The 19,784-nt window shown below is 40.9% G+C and overlaps 1 protein-coding gene across 2 annotated transcripts in view; it reads left to right on the top strand.

Annotated features, from left to right (window-relative positions):
- Positions 1–19,784, top strand: part of arb2a (ARB2 cotranscriptional regulator A) — a 156,619-nt gene that overhangs the window by 134,005 nt on the left and 2,830 nt on the right. The window lies entirely within an intron of this gene.

The following is a 19,784-nucleotide window of genomic DNA, read 5'->3' on the forward strand; positions in this document are numbered from 1 at the left end:
AACCACAGTTCGATCTGGACTGGCGCCACCACATTTTGCCAGACCAAAGTTTGGCTGTTTAGAAGGGATTATGGTCAGACCTGCTTTTTTTGGTTTGGATCAAAAATAATAGACATAAAGTCCATCCCAAACAAGAAGGATTTATGAAAGCAGTGAGGTGGAAAAGCAGCCAATTTCACTTTGGGCCTAAACATGACCTCTGCTTTCAATTTTGCCTTCTACTTAATTTCTTCAGGTTTTACTTCATTCTTCACACAACTTTACTTTGAATTTCCTTTGTATCATGAATTATGATAATGAGATTAGGATTTTGCACAACTCAAACCGTACAGTAGTAATATGCACATTTGGTCATGCTATTCTAACCTCTGTGACCTTCTCTCTGCTTATCTCTTAGACATATTTAAATGTTGGAATAAAGACGTTATTAAAGGCTCTCCTAACAGAACAGTGAAACTGAGATTCTCACATTCAAATGCTTTGAGTAGAAAAAAAATATGATTACCCCCTACATGTAGCAGGCACAGTGTGTACAATGACAGATTAAAAATCTGTGTTTGTGTAACAGTTACAATCTTATAAACTTGAATTTGCAGCTTAATTAGATAATGATTTTATGGACGACAAGCCATGTAAAGTCTATTCTAAATTGACATATGTGATATGTCTACCTTTTAAATGTGAGAAAATTCATGTTAAAAAAAAAAGTCCCCGTAGATTTGACATGCATTTATGTTTGAATGCCCACAAAAGTAAGTTTGTGAAAGGTACATCTAACCACAGATGACACTGCTTGATGATGCTGGCCTGTTTAACTACAGCACCCTGATGCAATCCTCTGTAAATACATTAAATCAAGCTGCAAAGGAGGAAGCTGATCATTAATCCTTTTGCCTCTTTTCCCATCTCTCTTACTCCTTTATCCCTTTATAACTCTCATTCTGTTTCTCATTTGCTTAAAATCAGTTTCACTGTATTTATCTTTTTTTTCTTTTGTCCATTTTCAAGTTTTCATCTTGTCTGCTATCTGTCTGAAAGTACATACATGCAGACACTTCCTTGCTTGTGTTCATTTCCCTCTTTACCACCAAGCCCATTCCTCATACCCCCTTACCTGTGCTCGCCATAAGTCTCACTTCAAACTTGCTTGGGGGTCAAAGGGAGTGCCAGAGGTGCAGTGAGTGACGTGGCACTCTGGCTGACCCCTGGCAGCTTGGCAGAGCTGCCTCCCTAATGAGATTAGCTGGGTAATGCCGACTGTGTCTGTTTCTCCAGCCGCCCAGCCCGGCCCACCCTGGGGCTCTTTATTTAGCCACCAGCAGGACAGGGCGTGCCAGCATTTGCAGGTCGAGGGCAGGACAGGACCCACAGGCCAGCTCCCCTCTTTTCTCCCTTACCTCCTACCACATTTGGGCTTCACCATTATGTAGTTGCGTTGCTTTATATTTCTACCAGTACCAGACTTACTGTAGTATCTCACTTGCTTTGTTTATGTCTTCATCTTTGTCTGACATTCTCTCTCTATGTATCTGTGCTCTCTCTTCATTGTTTAGCAAATAGGTATAAGTGCTCAGTGGCCGGACTGAGCAGCACTTGATCACACAATACCCTGATCCCATGAAACACTTTGTCTACCCCGAGCAAGGTAGCTGAGCAAGAAACTTAAAAGACCTCACCCTCAAGCATACATGTGTCTAGCTTTTAACAGCATAAAATGCAAGTCCGCTTGCTATATCACCTCACGAGAAAACAGATTTAGACGGTGTTACCAAAGCTGTGACCGCCGAGATTAGATAAGTGGCCAGACAGTTACTTATTGTATCTGTATTGCGGTAACCATGTTATACAGTTACTCACCTTTATCCTTTTGTCTATGAGCTGTTATTGGTACCTTTTGTGGCAGCGATTGAATTTTAGCGGTAATTAAACTCTGTTACCATTAGTGTTTTTATGAGAGGGTCCTTAACAGACAGGGGGCCACTCTTGGCACAGGTGTGCCCCCTTCATCTCAAAGGTTACTTTCATCCTGGAGTTTGTGACAGCTTCAGTGGGTTTTAAAGTGCTGTACAGCTCATTCCAGGTGTCCTGGTGTTCTTAGTTTCTATATGTGATAGTGTGGATGTACACCAACACCTGCTCGGCTATGGCCCTGGGGCACAGACAGGTTCAAGTTCCACCCAAACAAACATTATGTACCAATTGCTCATTGTATGTGTGTGTGTCTATGCATAATTGTCTCCATATGCCTTGCAGAAATGTGTGTAACCAACATACTTACACTGTATGCCCTTCATACTCGTCATTTACACTGCAGGATTGTGTTACTTATACGTGTCAAAGTCTGCTTTTGTTCAAACTGTCAGTTTGCTCTTCACCTTGAGATTGCTCTTGATCACACAGGCATCAAGTTCTGAAATTTTGTGTCCCCGTTCATCTCGGTCTATCTGAGAATACCATGAAAAGATGTGTCATCCTCAGCCAAGAACAATGTTAAGAGAGGTGAATTAACTTGTACCTAGATTGCATTGTCTGTGTTTCATTTTAACACCGCTCCGTTTTGCACAGACATACTGGAATGCACATCGAAAATATTGACCTTCTTCATTTAGCCTCAGCAAGAAAAAAAGTTCACACTGAAAAGAACAGAAATGCTCATTCACACAGATGCTCATGTACGTGGATAAACACACAGCTCCCCGTGCACCCATATCCCACTGCTGATATTAACCTTTAGAAAAGAGAAGAGAAAGAAATCCAGTTGAATAAAAATGAAATCGTGACATGGATTTAGAGGTCTGCATGTTAATCTCCAAAGAGTTCTGCAAACATAATAGCCATGCAATTGGATGTACAAGGAACTTAATTAACTGTGGACCTTGTCCATAGATGGCAGGTCAAGGGAATCTCACCGACAAAGTACCTCATCCTTTCTGACGGTATTATTCTGCACTTCTACAAACTGAAGATTTCATAAAAAATTTTAAACCCTTTATATTCGTATCAAACCCTTCCTTGTATATCTTCTGGGCAAAATCACTTCCGTCAAAGGGGCGCCTCTGGGCCGAGTAAACAAATAAACAGTAAAAACAATTTCAGTTTTGATATTAGACTATTTAGAGTTAACCCCTTTTTTCCCAATATTCCCTACGGACTGTAATTCACTACAGCACTGCAAAGTATGCCATTTATAAGTATCTGGTCCATTTTCTGTTTTTTTTTTTTTTTTGCCTTGGCAAAATATTTGACAATTACTTGAAGAGAGGAAATTAAGTTTATTTTAAACTTTGCTAATTGTCCTTATTGTTTAACTCAATTGCAGTCCATTTTAGACCAATGTCAGTGTCGTTTGTGATGCCAAGTAGAGAAAGCCAAATCGACTTTTTTTGATTGAGAGTCCTCATTTATGCATTTATGCACATTTGCATTGCATGTCTCATTCTTTGAGTGTGCGTTTGGGTTATCCCACTACACCATTGTGTATTGGGCATGGTGCCCAGGGATGGGCCAAGGGACAATAACAGCCCCTAGCCGTATGGTGGCAGTCCCTGGTCTGTTGGCTGGTCAGTCACACTTGTACAGAAGCACTCGCAAAATACCCTCCTCCCTGGAGACTGAGCCTTTGATGTGGATGCTGAAGGGCAGAGTTTAGAGTCTTGAAGGTCCTCACTTACCATATAGTTTCAGCTGAGGGAAGCGGAACCCTATACATTAAGATGCCTCAAGACAATCAAGCTCTGTAATATTAGCTCTATGATGGAGCTTGAAACCAAGATTTTAAAAAACTTCACTGGTGGACCATACTTAATTGTTGTTTTGAATTATAAGAACACAGTAGAGGTTTTTTTTATTAAAAAAAAAAAAAAAAAGGTAAAAGGCCTGTCTGTATCATGGGAGAAAGCCTACAAGATGGAAAGTGTCAGAGTTTAAAAGTTGGATAAGGAGATTAAAAAGGTGAGGGAAGAAATGGAACAGTAGTCAGACATGAAAATAAAATAAGGACATGAACATCTAACAAGTGAGAAAAGAGCAGCCAGAGAGAGAGGTTCCCCCTGGATGGGGAGATTCTAACATCACGCTGTAGGTTCCCTTATGGGACAGCCACAGACGGAGCACGCTCCTTGCTGCATGCAGAAGGAAGAAGCTTTGCCAGCATGAAAAAATATACAAGAGAAGAATGAGAGATGAGCTTAAAAAAAAATCATTTTTCCCCAGAGGTTAAATGGGGATTTCTGCTTGCGCAAACAAAATGTAGTCAGATAGCTGGGAATGAAGAGGAAAGGAGATGGCAGAGCATAAGAAGAAGGATGCTGGAGAAAGAAACCCTTAGAAGAAATGCTGGAAGAAAATGGAAGTTAAGGGTTCAGAGTAAATGAGCAGAGGCAGTACTTTTCAGAAGTCAGGAAATTCTGTTTTATATAGGTGTGTAGGCGTAGGAACCGGGGGGGACGTGACAGGAGCATTTGTCCCACCCAAAAATTATTTTATATTTGTCAGGTTTTCTGATATGTCCCCCCCCAATGTTAAACTCATTCCTACGCTCTTGGTTTTAATGATAATAGAGTAGAATTCATAATGTGATTCAATTTGGATGTTTGGTTTTGTTAGCTTTATATGGGGCACATCATCACAATTGTGACTACAAAAGATTTAATTTCAAATTGTGAATTTTGTCCTTATCACTGAGATCATTTATTTGTACAATAATTTAAAGTTTTCTCAGATCCTGAAATAACATGACAGAATTCACAAGGATGACAAGTATTATTAGTTACCATGAAAAAATCCTATTATTGAATACTTACTCAACACTTGGTTGTTTTCTTCATCCCACCACAATTTATTCCTATTGGTTGGATTCCTGGCCCTTCATCCCATCACTGCACCAATCCCCATAATGAACACACAGATTATTTCTTTATTGTGAGGTTCAACCTTTGACAACTGCATTACGTATACCAGGATACCTATATGAACATAAAAGGTGTCATTAAACCAAAGTAACCTAAGAGTCGGTGCGTTATAGTGCAACTTAGTCAAAGCTATGGGGTCATCAAAAAGGCTCTGATTACAGGTCAAAGTGTGCTGCTGTGATCCACAACATACCTGCTCACCAACACAGCAATAAATAAAGAAATTTTAAGTGCTGTAAAATATGAGGGACTTGGCTCTTTTTGCAGCACATAAGGTGCATGTGTGTGTGGCTGTTCTTGTACATAAGCAAGAACACATGTGTGTCAAGGATTGGAGTTTTGCTTTAGGGAGGGAAGAGAGGGGGGGTTAGGGAAGGATTTAATATGCTACTTTAGCCCACGGGGGGCTGTAGAGTTGAAAGTTGACGCAAGAGGCGTGCAGAATCACACCAGCCTGCATTACAGAGAGACTGGGGGTGGTGGTGGACTGGATGAGTGGGTCAGGGGGGTGCTGCTATAAAAAGTGAAATCATATCACTTAGCAGCTGAGTGCAGATAAAGCTGTGTTTGAACAGGGAGGCATAAATTATACATTGTAAACACTGTTGGGAGACCACGGCTCATTTGAATTATGACAGAGGGTAGTTTTTCTCCTCGCTTTTCTTCCCGCCCGTACTGCTGTTTCTGCCACTCATGATATCCTTCTTTTTGCTCTCAATGCACTGAACCTGACCATTTTTTTTTTTTTAAACTTCTCTTTATAATTTCTACAACACCTGTCCCAATAACCATTTCCAAGGAACATATGCAATCGCTTCCTTTGAATTAGGTTTGCTTCTACTCTTTTTAAGTTTATGATTCACTGCTGACTCATAGATTCATTATAGCCTGTGGTCCACCTCCCATTACTGCTGTCCTATCTAAGCCCTTTGTGATGTTTTTGAGAAGCAGGGGAGGAGGAAAAAACTACCAAAGCAGGCTGGCAGAGCTTCATGTGATTCGATCAATGTTCACCCCTTGCATAGTTCAAGTTGTGCCACTGTTATATTTATTTATTCATTTATTTCATTTTATTTCATTTTTTGGTGCCTTCATCCCTCCTGACAAGTTATTGATCAGTTTATTCTATTTGTCATGAACTGCCCAGCACCAGCTCTTTTCCCTCCGGTCAATACTGGAGGATTGCGAGAGTGGGTTCCTCCCCTGACCTGCTCTCCATCAATCTGAGTCGGTCTCGTCCTTTACAACACATACACACAATTGTACCATGGAATTCACATTCACACTGAAAACGATGGACTTTCTCTGTCTATTCTACCCACACCTCTGATCCCAGCTACAATTTTGATTAATCTTGAAGTGCTGCAAGGTCAAGACAGGACCTTGTGTATCGGGTGTTGGCTGATGCTGTCAGATAAAGGTTTTAAGCTCTGTTAGGTGGGTTCTTTCATTTTTTTTTAAAATATTTTTCTTCTTGCCAGTGTATGTCTCATTGGTTCATGTGTGTCTATGCCAGTGTAGACTGTCCCCTCTAGAGATCATGGCCACTCTGACCCAGGGGTCAGTGACCTTGCACAATGGTTGTGTTTGTGCATAGATAATTGTTTTTGTACTGATTAGGAAAGTCTTCCCAAACAAGGACTTTTTGACCATTTCGGACGAACAGCTATAAAAAAAGAACATTGGTTTAATTGGTCAGGATGATGGGTGCACAGAGGAAATATGAACCAGAATAACCAGTATATTAAACACAAAGAAACAGCAGTTAGTTGCATATGAGAATCTTCTCTTTTTCTTTTTTTTTCTTTTATTATAGTAATTCATTAGAGCGTTGTTATTGTGAAGAAGCATTTGTAGATATTACTTGATAAACATCCTATTCTCAGATACAATTTTTTTACCAGATTTTTTTATTCTGCATACGTGTGTCACAGTTTGCTTCTCGTCCCTTAAGAACCCTCATATTAAAACATTAATAGTAACAAAGTTTCAGGTATTCAATTGTCACTTAAATTCAGTCACTGCTACAAAGGGTACTGATAACATATGTCACCTTATGACAAAAGGGGCAGGGGAAATAAAACAACTGAGAAAATAACTTGCTGTTATGTGATTTTAGGTTATGAATTAATATAGTTCAACTTCTCTCTCTGCTCATCAACATGGCTTCATTTAAAGCTTGGTTGATTTATGAAGACAAGACTCAATAAAGAACAAGAGGACATTATTATTCTCTTTCTGACTCACTCATTTCAATGAAAAATGCATAGAGCTGGGTCTAGAAAAAGCTTATCAAAGGGTTAACTCTTACTCATACTTGTCTGTGTCTGCAACTCTGTCGGAGTACCCATTTCCTGCAATGGTAGCAGCATCCCATCATTTTGTGTTTTGTTCGTATGGTTTAACAAAATGCTGTGGCAAATCAGTGGCCCCGTGCTGTTTTCCTAGTTAACTTTCAGTCACGTACTTGATTTTCAGCAGCCATTCAGGTTCATAGCAAAATATTTTATATACATATATATATGTTATATAGCACAGTGATATTATCAACTAACCCTAATTGAGCATCAACATGCATATCAATTTTCTTGTTGCGCCGAATATGGTTTTATACATCATTTCTGATGTAAGCTTAGGTGCATGTTTTCTGGCAAATATATTCAGTTTGCAGTTTTCATATGACTTGATAGTATTTAGGGCGCTTTCACACCAGAACTGCTTGGTCTCCTTTAAACAAACCATAGTTTGTTTCCTCGGTTGGTCCACTCTGCTTAGGCAGGTGCGAAAGCTCATCCGAACTGGTGCGGACCAAACAAGTGAACTCTGGTCTGCCCGTAAATGTGGGTCTTTGTTAGCCTGCAAGTGAACCCTGGTGCGGTTCGTTTACAGCAGGAAATCCAAATTCGTCTCAGAGCAATGTGCTGAATAGCTCTCTGCCTTGCTTGCTGCTTATACTGGGCAGCTTCTTGTGAAAAAGCAGTTTGGTTTGAACACCAAAGTAAAAACAGAAATGCAAAAATTTGGTTTTGCTCCATTGTTTGTCTTTGTTGTGAACAAGCTAGCTGAAGGAGATGGATTTCCGTTTTCGGTCATGGCCAATCGATGAGCAGAATTTTCATCTTCCTCAAGCTTTTTCCTTTCTGGTCAGTGCTCGTTTGGGACAATGCTGCCCCAAACAAGCAGCTGTTGTAACTGCATGACGTTGTCCTGGCAGTTTGGTCCACTTTCAAATGTGCAGTATATAAGTGAACCAAAGTCCCCCGGACTATCCTGGTGTGGAAGCGCCCTTCTCCTCATGCTGTTTTTCACTTTAATGTAAACCGTATACCCTCTTGTGTCTCTCAATCATTTTCTCACATACACACAGTTGACATGCACTCCCAGCCTTATGTGGAAGGAGACTGCCTTGGAAAGTGATAGCAAAAGAAAAGAAGCTCTGGAGACTGAGCTATCTCTTTAGATGTCATTGTGGTGCACCTCTTTTCTCTCCCCCTCCTTCTCTCTATCATTTTCCTTTTACTTCTCTTCTCTGTCTCACTGTCTCCCCCGTTCCCACTTTCTCTCTCAAATCATGCTTGCCTCCAGTGGTATTCAGACAGTCCAAGGACAAAGTAGAGATATGCTAGGAGCAATGGACTGTCCGTCAGTTTGTGTTTGTGTGTGTGCGTTTGAGTGGGTGCTCATGTTGAGTCTTTGAAGCTGTTTTCCCTTGTCCTAACAGATTGGAGTTGCGTCCCTCTCCATTTAACCCCCTGATGCTACATCACACACTTACACACAAACAGAGCACACTTATCAGGCTGCTGTGGACATATTTAACAGCACATGGCACTATTTAAGATTCACCTAGAGCTGCATGCACAGCTTGCTATTGTTGAGGTCATGCCAATATGTGTAAGAACTGTTATATTTACTTCGTTTTCTATTTAATGACTTGTCAAGGAGACTGTAATGGCGATAAATAGTTAATTTCCATAAAGATATAGAAGATTTGGTGGATTCTTTTTTGTTTTATCTTTTTTTTCACCTTTTTTTTTTCTTTTATGCCCTCATCTAAGCAATACCAAGCTTGGGGTCTCTATTACTAAGTCATGTAGTTTGTTAATGTGGCCTTGCCTTTTCTGACTTAACCAGTTTGAAGTATATGGCCCCTGGGTCAGTGACCATGAAAAAGACATCCACACATGCACACACCAACACACATAATCAACCAAATGCATCACCTACTCTCCTCATTCTCCGCATTCACACACACAAAGAAATCCATCCCGGAGACACACGTCTCTGTATATGTGTGTGTAAAGCAGCAGCTCTGCTCTTTGAGACAAACAAGGGAAATCCTCCTAGTCTTGCCTTGTCCATCACTGGCCATCTGACTATCCAAGGCATGTGGCTGACTTCAAAATCCTCCCCCACTCTCCCCGGCAAGGCTCCAAAAATGAAGCTTTAACCAACACTCCTGCACACACAGGCAGAGGCCCCTTGGCTCCAGACGGGTTCCCCTGACGCAGGGACACACTCAGACGGGAAGTTTGAGGAGAGGTTTGTGGCAGTTAACTTCTGTCAGAGCACTTCAGGTTTGACCCTCTCTTGACCGAGCGGCTTCCTTCTCCTCCATCTTTCTGTAAACAACCACATCCCAGTAACTGAAGGCGCGCTGACTCTCGAAGTGTAATAACATCACTCATGTTTTGATGTGAGGCGGGACGTCTACGTGACTTAAGGGAGGCTGTGTGGCTAAAGAGACATCTTCGTCATAGAGGAAACTATGTCAACCTGTCACCTTAATGGTCTTCTCCATCCTCTATTTATCCAGTTTGTTTCAAAACACACAGACACACACACCCATGCACAAACGTTGTACAAACTGATACTCACAAAAAGGGGCTGTCCACTGATCTTTCTGAGTGTGTGTCAGCTCTATTAGCACATTCCCAGATAGGGCAAGAGCTCTCTTATCTGTGGTGACCCATTAATTACACTTTGTTCCATTAAGTGATCTATTTTCAGACCTGCCCCACCCTCGACACCCACTCACTGCTATCTCCACCTCTGGCCTGTTCCTCTTCCACCTGAACTCTCTCCTCTCAAGTTTAGTCTTTTCATCCCCCCCAACATACACACTGTCTCCTCTTCTCTGTGTGTATTACAGCGCATTGGATCACAAGGTCATGTGACAAGTAGCTCTATACTTGAATATCAATTTTATGTATGTATATCTGTGTGAGACAAACCCGGCATATGATACTTTAAGAGAACTGTCAGTTGATAGATTTAAACTTCTTTCATGTTTAAAAAAAATGTCCATCTGAGCTAACTTTTCCTTTCTCTCATTGGTCACTTTGCTTACTCTCTTAGGTGTGAACCACTGTAAATACCATTTAGCTTAGTAGCCACAGTTCCACAATTGCCTGCTTTATCTCCTTGTGTTGTTTGAGATGTTTAACTTTGAATTTACGTTGTCTGTTTATACGTATATGTGCCCTCTGAAGTTTCAGTCATCTACTGTTTAAATTGCTGCAGGTGATCTGGGTAAAACCTTTCCTGTTTTCACCTCACTTAACCTAAGAAACCATCGATGTTCCTTCTCTCTTTTTTTTTTAATTCTAACTTTGGTTCTATAGCATGACAATATCTTTTTTCACTTAAAATACTAAAGAGATCTTTGAATGAAGTGTTTGTCTTGAAAGTTGTTGCAGCAGGACTATCAGTCTGCTTTTATAATACATTTTATGACCATGCTGAATATATATTATGCTATCACATTTTCTTTGCATTGTAAAAAAAAAAAAACCTGTGTAAAATGGTGTTTATGGCTGTGCTTGATTGTCCTGTAGAACTAAAGCCTGGTTTATAGTCGGTAACGCAAGACGCAAGACGCAACGCAAGCCCTTGCGCGGTTGCAAGCCCCCCCTTGCGTGCTTGCGTGTGTCACCTCAATTGTCTAAACTTCACGCAAGACGCGAGCAGAGCTATAGAGTAGCCACTCTGGACGCGAGCACAAGCCACTATCTACATCACATCCGGCGGCATGTTCATCTTCCGGTTTCATCCCCTAATAAAAGACCGCTGTTTTCAAACGCCAAGGTAGAAAGCGAAGAAGAAGAAGCATGAATCCCATAGACATAATATACAGTGCACAGTGAAAATGAGTACACCCCTGTTGAAAAGTAACATTTTGAACAATATTTTAATACACACACAAGTTATTCCCAAAACGTGCATAGAGTAAGTTTAATACAACATCTGTTCAGCTTACAACAGAAAAGAAAGGTCAATAATATAACTTAAATGACATATTTGTCCATTTTTGTGAAATTATGCTGGTGCAAAAGTGAGTACACCCCTATGTTAAACTCCCTGAGAATGGGCCGTGTTGGCCCGAAATGTCATGAAATGAAAAGGCATTAAAAGGGAGGTCATCGTTGTGCGTTTCATCCTTGCCTTACATTGAAATTTTACATTTTGAGTCTGCACCAGGCTAAAAGAGACGTGTGTGAGATTTGACTGAAATCCTATGGAGAGTATCATGATCTGCTTCAGTAGTCACAGTACATGTTGACAAGCATGTTTCTTTTGGTGAAATTCAGCTTCCTACTGTTGATGGCATCCATACAGCCCCAAACCATGTCACTCCCACTACTATGCTTGACTTTAAGCATGGGGCACTTTTCTTTGTACAAATCACTTTTTACCACCACACAGGCTTGACACCATCGAAAGCAAATTTGTTCATCTTGGTGTCATCAGATCACAGGACATGGTTCCAGCAATCCATATCCTTAGTTTGTTTGTCTCATGTCCTGTGATCTGATGACACCAAGATGAACAAATTTGCTTTCGATGGTGTCAAGCCTGTGTGGTGGTAAAAAGTGATTTGTACAAAGAAAAGTGCCCCATGCTTAAAGTCAAGCATAGTAGTGGGAGTGACATGGTTTGGGGCTGTATGGATGCCATCAACAGTAGGAAGCTGAATTTCACCAAAAGAAACATGCTTGTCAACATGTACTGTGACTACTGAAGCAGATCATGATACTCTCCATAGGATTTCAGTCAAATCTCACACACGTCTCTTTTAGCCTAGTGCAGACTCAAAATGTAAAATTTCAATGTAAGGCAAGGATGAAACGCACAACGATGACCTCCCTTTTAATGCCTTTTCATTTCATGACATTTCGGGCCAACACGGCCCATTCTCAGGGAGTTTAACATAGGGGTGTACTCACTTTTGCACCAGCATAATTTCACAAAAATGGACAAATATGTCATTTAAGTTATATTATTGACCTTTCTTTTCTGTTGTAAGCTGAACAGATGTTGTATTAAACTTACTCTATGCACGTTTTGGGAATAACTTGTGTGTGTATTAAAATATTGTTCAAAATGTTACTTTTCAACAGGGGTGTACTCATTTTCACTGTGCACTGTATATAATATATTATGTCTATGATGAATCCACTCGAAGAGAGACTTGCCGAAGAGAGACTTGCCGAAGAGGTCCTGGCGGTTAATTTCCTTTCATCGTAGTAGGCTTGTCATTGAAAAAACCCGCTGCTCCACCTACTGTCCTGGCGGTGAATCGCCACGCAGCACACGCAAGCACCGGCAAAGCTAAATGAAGCATAAACGTCTCGAGCCATTAACACAAGCGCAAGACGCAAGCGCAAGGGCAGTTAAAAGAAGTATAACTCAGCCTTTAGACAAAATAGTTTGTGAAGGATTGTTGTGTGTAAGGTGTGAGAGGTCACCATAGCCTTGTGTGGGTGGGGGTTCTTTAACCATTCATTTTGAATGTGGCCTGTCTTTCTTACAGGTGCAAGGGGCCTCCATTCCCCCTCTCATCCTCCAGCTTCTTTGTGACTAAGTGATGTGTGTCTGTCTGATATTGCACAAGTGTGTGTGTGTGTGTGTGTGTGTGTGTGTGTGTGTGTGTGTGTGTGTGTGTGTGTGTGTGTGTGTGTTTTGATGCTTGGTATTGTCGTGTAGGTGCAAGGGGGTGCACAAGTGTGTCCATGAGTGTGTGTGTGTGTGTGTGTGTGTGTGTGTGTGTGTGTGTGTGTGTGTGTGTGTGTGTGAAATCTCATTGTGTTGAAGTGGAGCAGACAGTGTGTGTTTATGGGAATGAGAAGTGACTGTAGTGTGGTGAAGTGGTGTAGTAAGTGTGCAGTTTGGCCTGGATTTGGTTATATAGACTGTGTTTGTGTGCGCATATGTGCGTGCACGTTGGCAGTCCCACATGTGTTCATGCTCTGTCTCTACTCCATCTTGTCCATCTTGTGTTTGGCAAAGTCTATATCCTGACCCTTGCCCAGGCATCATTAAGTGTGTGTTCTTGTGCCTATGTAAGTGCACATATATGCATATGTGCAGTGCTTCTGCTAATGGACAGTCTTTGTGGGGGCCTCCCTTTTCAGCTATGCTGCTTTTGAGTCACATTGTGCCTGGGCATAGAAACAAAAGCTCTCCATTGCCCCTCAATAGGCCAAAAACAAAACCGTGTCAGGCGAGCTAGCAGCCCCAGTGTTTGTCATTTAGGTCCTGATCAATGGTGTTCCAGATGGAACAAAAGGCCTGGATAGCTGAATTGTTTACAGTGTTTGTGTACGGGTGGTAATCCCAACAAGTCCCTTCCATAAACATGTATGTGTTGCACGTTCAGTTTAACCTATTTCTTCTCATGTAACCTGTAAAACAGGTACACGTACATTTTTGAAAAAGCTTAGACATGCCAGGGTGACCATTTGTTCTGAATTATGCTGAACCGTTGGTCCTGTCACCAGCAGCAAGCTAGGAATTGTTTTAAGAAATGTTGTTGCATGTGCATCTGCTGACTGAAGTACTGATTCATTTTACAAGTCTGGAGATATTTTCTGACAGTTATGTTACTTGGTGTTTGATTTTTTGAGACTTTCCTTTTATCTATTTACACATTTTTATCTAAGGTTGGTTATTAACTCAACATTTATTTTTATTTTTTACTAGACAAAAGTTTAAAAACAACACAACACAATCTGCCCAGCTTATTCACAAAATAAATTTAGGCAAATGATTAACACGCAAGATACAAGCATTTGGAGGTAGAAAGGGAGTCTTTATAAAAGTGTACTAGAAGATCATATACACTTTAACGATAATTAAAAGGCAGCCTGATAAATTGCTTAACAAAGGACCTAACATCTGTCGTTAATAAAATGTTGACCCCAAAAAAAGGAGATTCTTTTAACAGTATACAAAGGAGAGGACTTAATTTAAGGCAGGTTATGGTGTTCGGTTAACCCTATCCAGGTCATTTTTGATACCTAAACATAACCAGCGAGCGAAAGACGAAATGAATAGAAGCTGAAATCAACTGAACTGTACGGGATCAAATGGAGAAAACACTCTTGGGTTATCTTAAAGTCAGTTATGTGTGTGACTCTACTGCATAACCTCTAAACACCTGTGCCCTTCTTACATAGATTTTTTTCGCCTGCTATAACTGGTGATTACTTCTTTTGTGACAGTTTCTCAAAATGCTGTGAGACTATCTTTCTATATGCAGATTTTCTTTTAATTGGAAGTTGAATTTGTTGAACTGCCATAAAACAAATTCAGTAAGACTCTGTTTTATTAACACAATATTGGTATGTAATATTTCATATCAAGGTTATTGTCACTACAGGTATATTAAATCACCCCTCACTCAATGGGTGTTTCTGACCAGAGGCAAATTGTTTTCACAGGTTTTAAATAGACAATGCTGACCTCAATCTCTTATTTCAATACTTTTATTCACTTTTGTGAAATGTTCATTTCCAATCAGAAAAGGTGCGACCGCAGTCTTTGTTAAATGTGACACACTTCATTGCTTATTCCAAGTATCTCAACCCCTTTCAATAGAGCTGAGTAAAACAACTGACATTGAGAGGTTTCGTGGAGGGGAGGGCATGTTTGGGCTTTTGATTTTTACTGGAGAGGAGTCTGCCGCTGGTATCAAATAGCTTGTGCAGTCCTTGGACCAGGGTTATCTTGTTAATACTCCGTTCCAAGTCTATTAAAGCGGGGGTCTTTTATGATGGCCAAGGCCACTGTTTCACGTTGAAATAAAAAAGCACTCAGTCCAGTCTTGTTGTCTGGGTAGGGAGGGAGCAAGTAGAGAGGGATGGATGAAGGGATTTAACTGAATGAGACAGTGACAGAAATAAGTAAAGCAGTGCTGTACTGTCTTTTGTGCAGTCCTTTTTGTCACAAGTTTCACTCTCAACGGACCAAGACATGAATGTAAAGAAGGAATGTAAAGTAGCTTAGGCAAGGTGATGATTTAAACCTGTTAATATGGTATACTCTCTCTTCGCAAGCACTCGATTTAGTTTCTCCTCTGTTTGTATTTTACACAAACACCTTTCAACAGCCCCTGTAGCTACTGATTTAGGTTCCTCATCTATGGATCTGTAATGAGTTCTACCTTGTTTCTGTCTAACAACAACACACAATAATAAGCAAAGTAATTAAAAGCAGTATGAGGGGGATGTGGGAGGGCAGACCCCACTTAGCAACAAGCATTGAAAATTTATTTTATTCAAGAGGCAACAGTGATGTTACTAGTTTGATGAAATGTGCTCTGTTCTGTTTTTTTGTTTTTTCTGATAGTATGTATGTAAATCCCTCCTGCTCCAGTACCCAGTAAACCTATGAGGGCTTAGTATTATGTTGATTTTATTTTGAATAAATACAACAGTTTAGCATAGAATAAGTCTGATTTAATTAGTGTTTTGCTGTGAGGTTGGTTCGAATGTCCTTACTCTAAGTGTAGATTGGAGATTGGTGGTAGGGATTAATTAAATGTTTTACTGACGACGACATCTCCATGTTTTGTTGAAGAGGCCAGAGTTGCTTTGGCAGTGTGGCTGACCACCTGTCCCCTGCCGATGCTGTCCTAGACCTCGTCTCCAGTGGCAACATGTCGCGCCCCCCTTGACAGACAGCCATGTGGGACAAAATTACATCCTTGACCTTTATGCATGTCTGCTAGCTTGGTGACAATACACATCACTGACTGCATGTGCGTGGGAATTGCATTTGGACAGTCAGACATATAGGCACTAAGACATGCAAACACACAGTAGGTGCACATACTCTTGCACACCCCATCTAAGATAATCTAATATCAGTAAGCATCAGGGGCGGAAATCCGATCGTATGACAACCAGGATACAGAGAGCGATTCTCCACCACTGATGCATGCAACAGATAGGTTCCACAAACAGCAGCTCAGGTAAGGTTACAACCAGCCAAGGCCCGCAGCACAATGCACTGCTCTGCCTCACATCGAGATAAAATAAAAGCTTAGGTTACCATTGACAGGAAATTCATGCGATAATGCTGTGTTTGGGTGGTGTTTCTTTTTCTTTTTAATGAAAACTCTTACTAAAGGAAATGAGAAATTGTTTGTCTCTGTTTGCAGTGATATCACATATAATAATCCTGTCAGGTGCTATGTTTTTGTAACTTTTGGTTCGTGACTAAATCACTGTTGATCTTCTTTCTTAATTGAAGCACATTAAATATTTAACCAAAATGTCAGTATGTTGGATTAAGCACTCATAATTGTTTAAAGAAATTAAAATCCCACAAACAAAAGAATCATCACTTTACATTGTGTTTGCCTTATAGTGCTCTTGATAATTTGAATATGTATTTATTTTATAACTGAAGCAAAGAGATATGGTCCCCTTCACATCAATGTAATTACGAATTTAAAAAAAAAGGAGTTTGATTCAAATAAAATAGGCCATTTGTACACAAGCAATTAACTGGTGTGGCTTTAAATAATGTAGCCCAGATGGAACCTAATTATAGTCGGCATGCTTTGATTTGTGGTTCCTGACGGAGTATCACTTGGGGCGTCACTTTGGCTTTTCAGTCACCGAGCGTTTGTTTTGAAATTTGTGACAATCACAGCCGATTACCATTTGTAACAGCATGCAACGTTTGTTGCAGAAGGAAGAAAGCATGGCCCATAGCGATGCAGGAGTTTCGTTGTTTCCAGCTCAGAACTGCTCCTCTGTTCCCTTACTTCACTGAACGCAAATGATAACTGTGTGTGTTTCCAGTGGGTGGCTGTGAAAAAATGCGTGCCCTCCGTCTATGGGTAGACACTCTTGCGATAAAAGTGTTTGTGTGTCATCCTGTTGTAGCAGTGCAGAGTCAGAGGGAGATCAAACAGTCAGTCAATTACCTTGAGAGGGCTCCAGTGGCTGTGACAGAGAGGAAAAGGCTAAATATCCAGGATCAAATACTTTCCTCTGCCTGTCACGTAATGAAGCAGCCTCACTCGGCTCAGACAACACACACAGAATAGTCAAACGAGCCACTGGTCAGGCCCTGCATCGAACCTGTGCCATGACCTCAGCAAGGGAGCTCTCACCACAGACCATGTTTCTGAAACAGTTCTTAGGTACCTTACAGTCAAATGTTTTCACGTTTCCGGTCAGTTGTCATCTCTTATTATAAGCGTTTTCTAAGAACCTTTGTAGTTTCCTATTACTCAATCCTAATTCCACATTATGAGAGTAAAAAGTTTTTTTTATGGATGATAATACCCCTTGTTGTGGAGCTCAACTGTTACATCATTGATGTATTTTGGCTAATTAAAGATATTGTTGCTTTTACAGTATTTTATTTGATTGTCTATTTTTAAACCTGATTAAAATAGTACATACAACTTGTTTTATCAGAACAGGTTCAAGAAAGCATAAAACACACAGCTCACTTTATTTTTAAACTTATTGAGTAAAAATACAAGATACAACTCGAGTCATCAAAGTCATCTAAAGCTTTGGCCATTACAATCCCTTTACACCACTATATTGCACTTCCCCGAAAAACCCTTTAAGTTATGTGCTCAAATTGAGGTTAAAATGGCTGTTTATGGATTCACTTTGCACACAAGATATTGCCAGTTGACATCTCATTGATCTTCACATCTTTTAAAGATATCAGTCTGATTTGTGGCATAGCTGACGCAATTCCTTGCTGTTTCTCTGCATGGTCACTGTGCTTCCTCCACTAAATCAGTGCACATCTCAGCTTTGACAACATCCATTAGCTTCAGCTCACTTCAGCTATTAAAGGGAGAGTGGATGTAAGTTGTTAAAAGCCTGTTTAAGTCTGTATGAGAGCAGGTTTATGTCTGCATGTGAGTTTTGTCTGGGGGAGAGAGGACTTCACATCAAAGCCTCTACCCATAGAGATGGGTGGTGCTTAACACCAGAGTCATTGGAGGGACACAGACTCATCTGCATATTGGCACAGAGACACCCCCATGGTGACCCTCAACTGTGTTGGGATAGGTTGGAGAGGCTGGCTGCGTTCCGGGGGAGTTCACCGCCAGTTCAGGGTGAACGAGAGAGCGCTGCGGCATTGATCGTTTCTGCAAGAGGGAAAAAAAAGACAAAACAGAAGTAAAAACACTAGTGAAGGAGAGACCAATGAGAGAAGGAAAAAAGAGGAGATGAAAAAAAGATCACATTGCCTCAAATTGGACATAAATGATAGATTAGAGGTGTGTGAGGACTGTGTCTTTGTTCCCAGGGATTGGTGTTATGATGAGCCCTACACAGGTAGCAGAGTCACTGAGAGTGCTGGGTTATTGACTACCCTGATTGCCAGCTCAGTAAATTTGACCCAAGGCACTGACAACCATCTGCTTGCTATATATAACGCGCAGGGCAGTCCCTTGTCTCAAAGTGATCGAGAGCCCCCATACATGCTTGTGCACACAAATTACACACACAAAAAACACACCTCCAGCAACTGAACTTAAATTCACTCTCAGTTCAGAACCTTACACTTTCTCCCGGTCTTATAGTCACACACATAAACACACACACACACACACACACATGCACACACGATATCTCCATTAATGCGTCCAGGCAGGGGTCAATCTAATAAACATGGGGTCAGTGCAGTGGTCATCAGAGGCCTGTCTGTAGTGAGAGAGCCTTTAAGGTGCTTCCTAATTGTATCCCTTTGGCCTCCGAGTCTAGATTTTTATTGCGGATGCAGTGTACACAGAGGAGAACGCAGGAAGGATGGAGCTGAGGTAAAGAGGTCCATATGTGCTACCAATCTGACTCCTCTTGAAGGGTTGTGCGTTGTCCATACTCTGTTAACCATCTGTTTCATGAAGCTCAGCTAACTTTGAATACAATTTTCTTTTCTTTTCTATTTTTTTCTAAATCCAGCCGAGATTAAAAACAAAAGCATGCTGAGATATGTCTTAAATTTGCAAAAAATACTCATGATGATGATAACAATAATAATCATAATAACAAATACTCATTAGAGCTAAGCTCGTGTTCGCTGGGCTCCCTGTGTCCAAACAGATGTCTTAGATCTGTTTAACAGAGGATGAAACTCATAATACAATCAAAGCCAACATGTTCTCGCTCTGGGGAGCAAGTGGGCACCTCAATATGGCCTCCAGTTATACTTGTATTACTAAGCAGCCAAGAAACTAGCCACTGGTAGCAGAAGCAAGCCGTTATCTGCTACCACTGCTTAGTTAGTGAGCATGAGCAAAAAACACGATCCGGTCTCATCATTATGTCTCTAATGCAGAGCCAAAGTGTTCTGTAGAACTAGCCATTGAGTTTACAAGCTATCCAACTAAATATCCGGCCTGTGATACCCTAACCTAAGGAACCTGAGGCTTATGTACCAGATTTCAAGTGTGACCCCAACTTGGGAACTTGCTAACCTGGAGGAGGTCAAGGGGAAACCCAGCACTGCTGCCTTCCCCCGCCACTGCCAGACCATCTGATATGGTCACCAGTTACATCTCTCCAGCTTCTGTCTTGCCTTTCCTCAATCGGTCTTTTAGAATGAATG

This window comes from Odontesthes bonariensis, chromosome 6 (assembly GCF_027942865.1).
Source record: "Odontesthes bonariensis isolate fOdoBon6 chromosome 6, fOdoBon6.hap1, whole genome shotgun sequence".
In the NCBI taxonomy this organism is placed as follows: Eukaryota; Metazoa; Chordata; class Actinopteri; order Atheriniformes; family Atherinopsidae; genus Odontesthes; species Odontesthes bonariensis.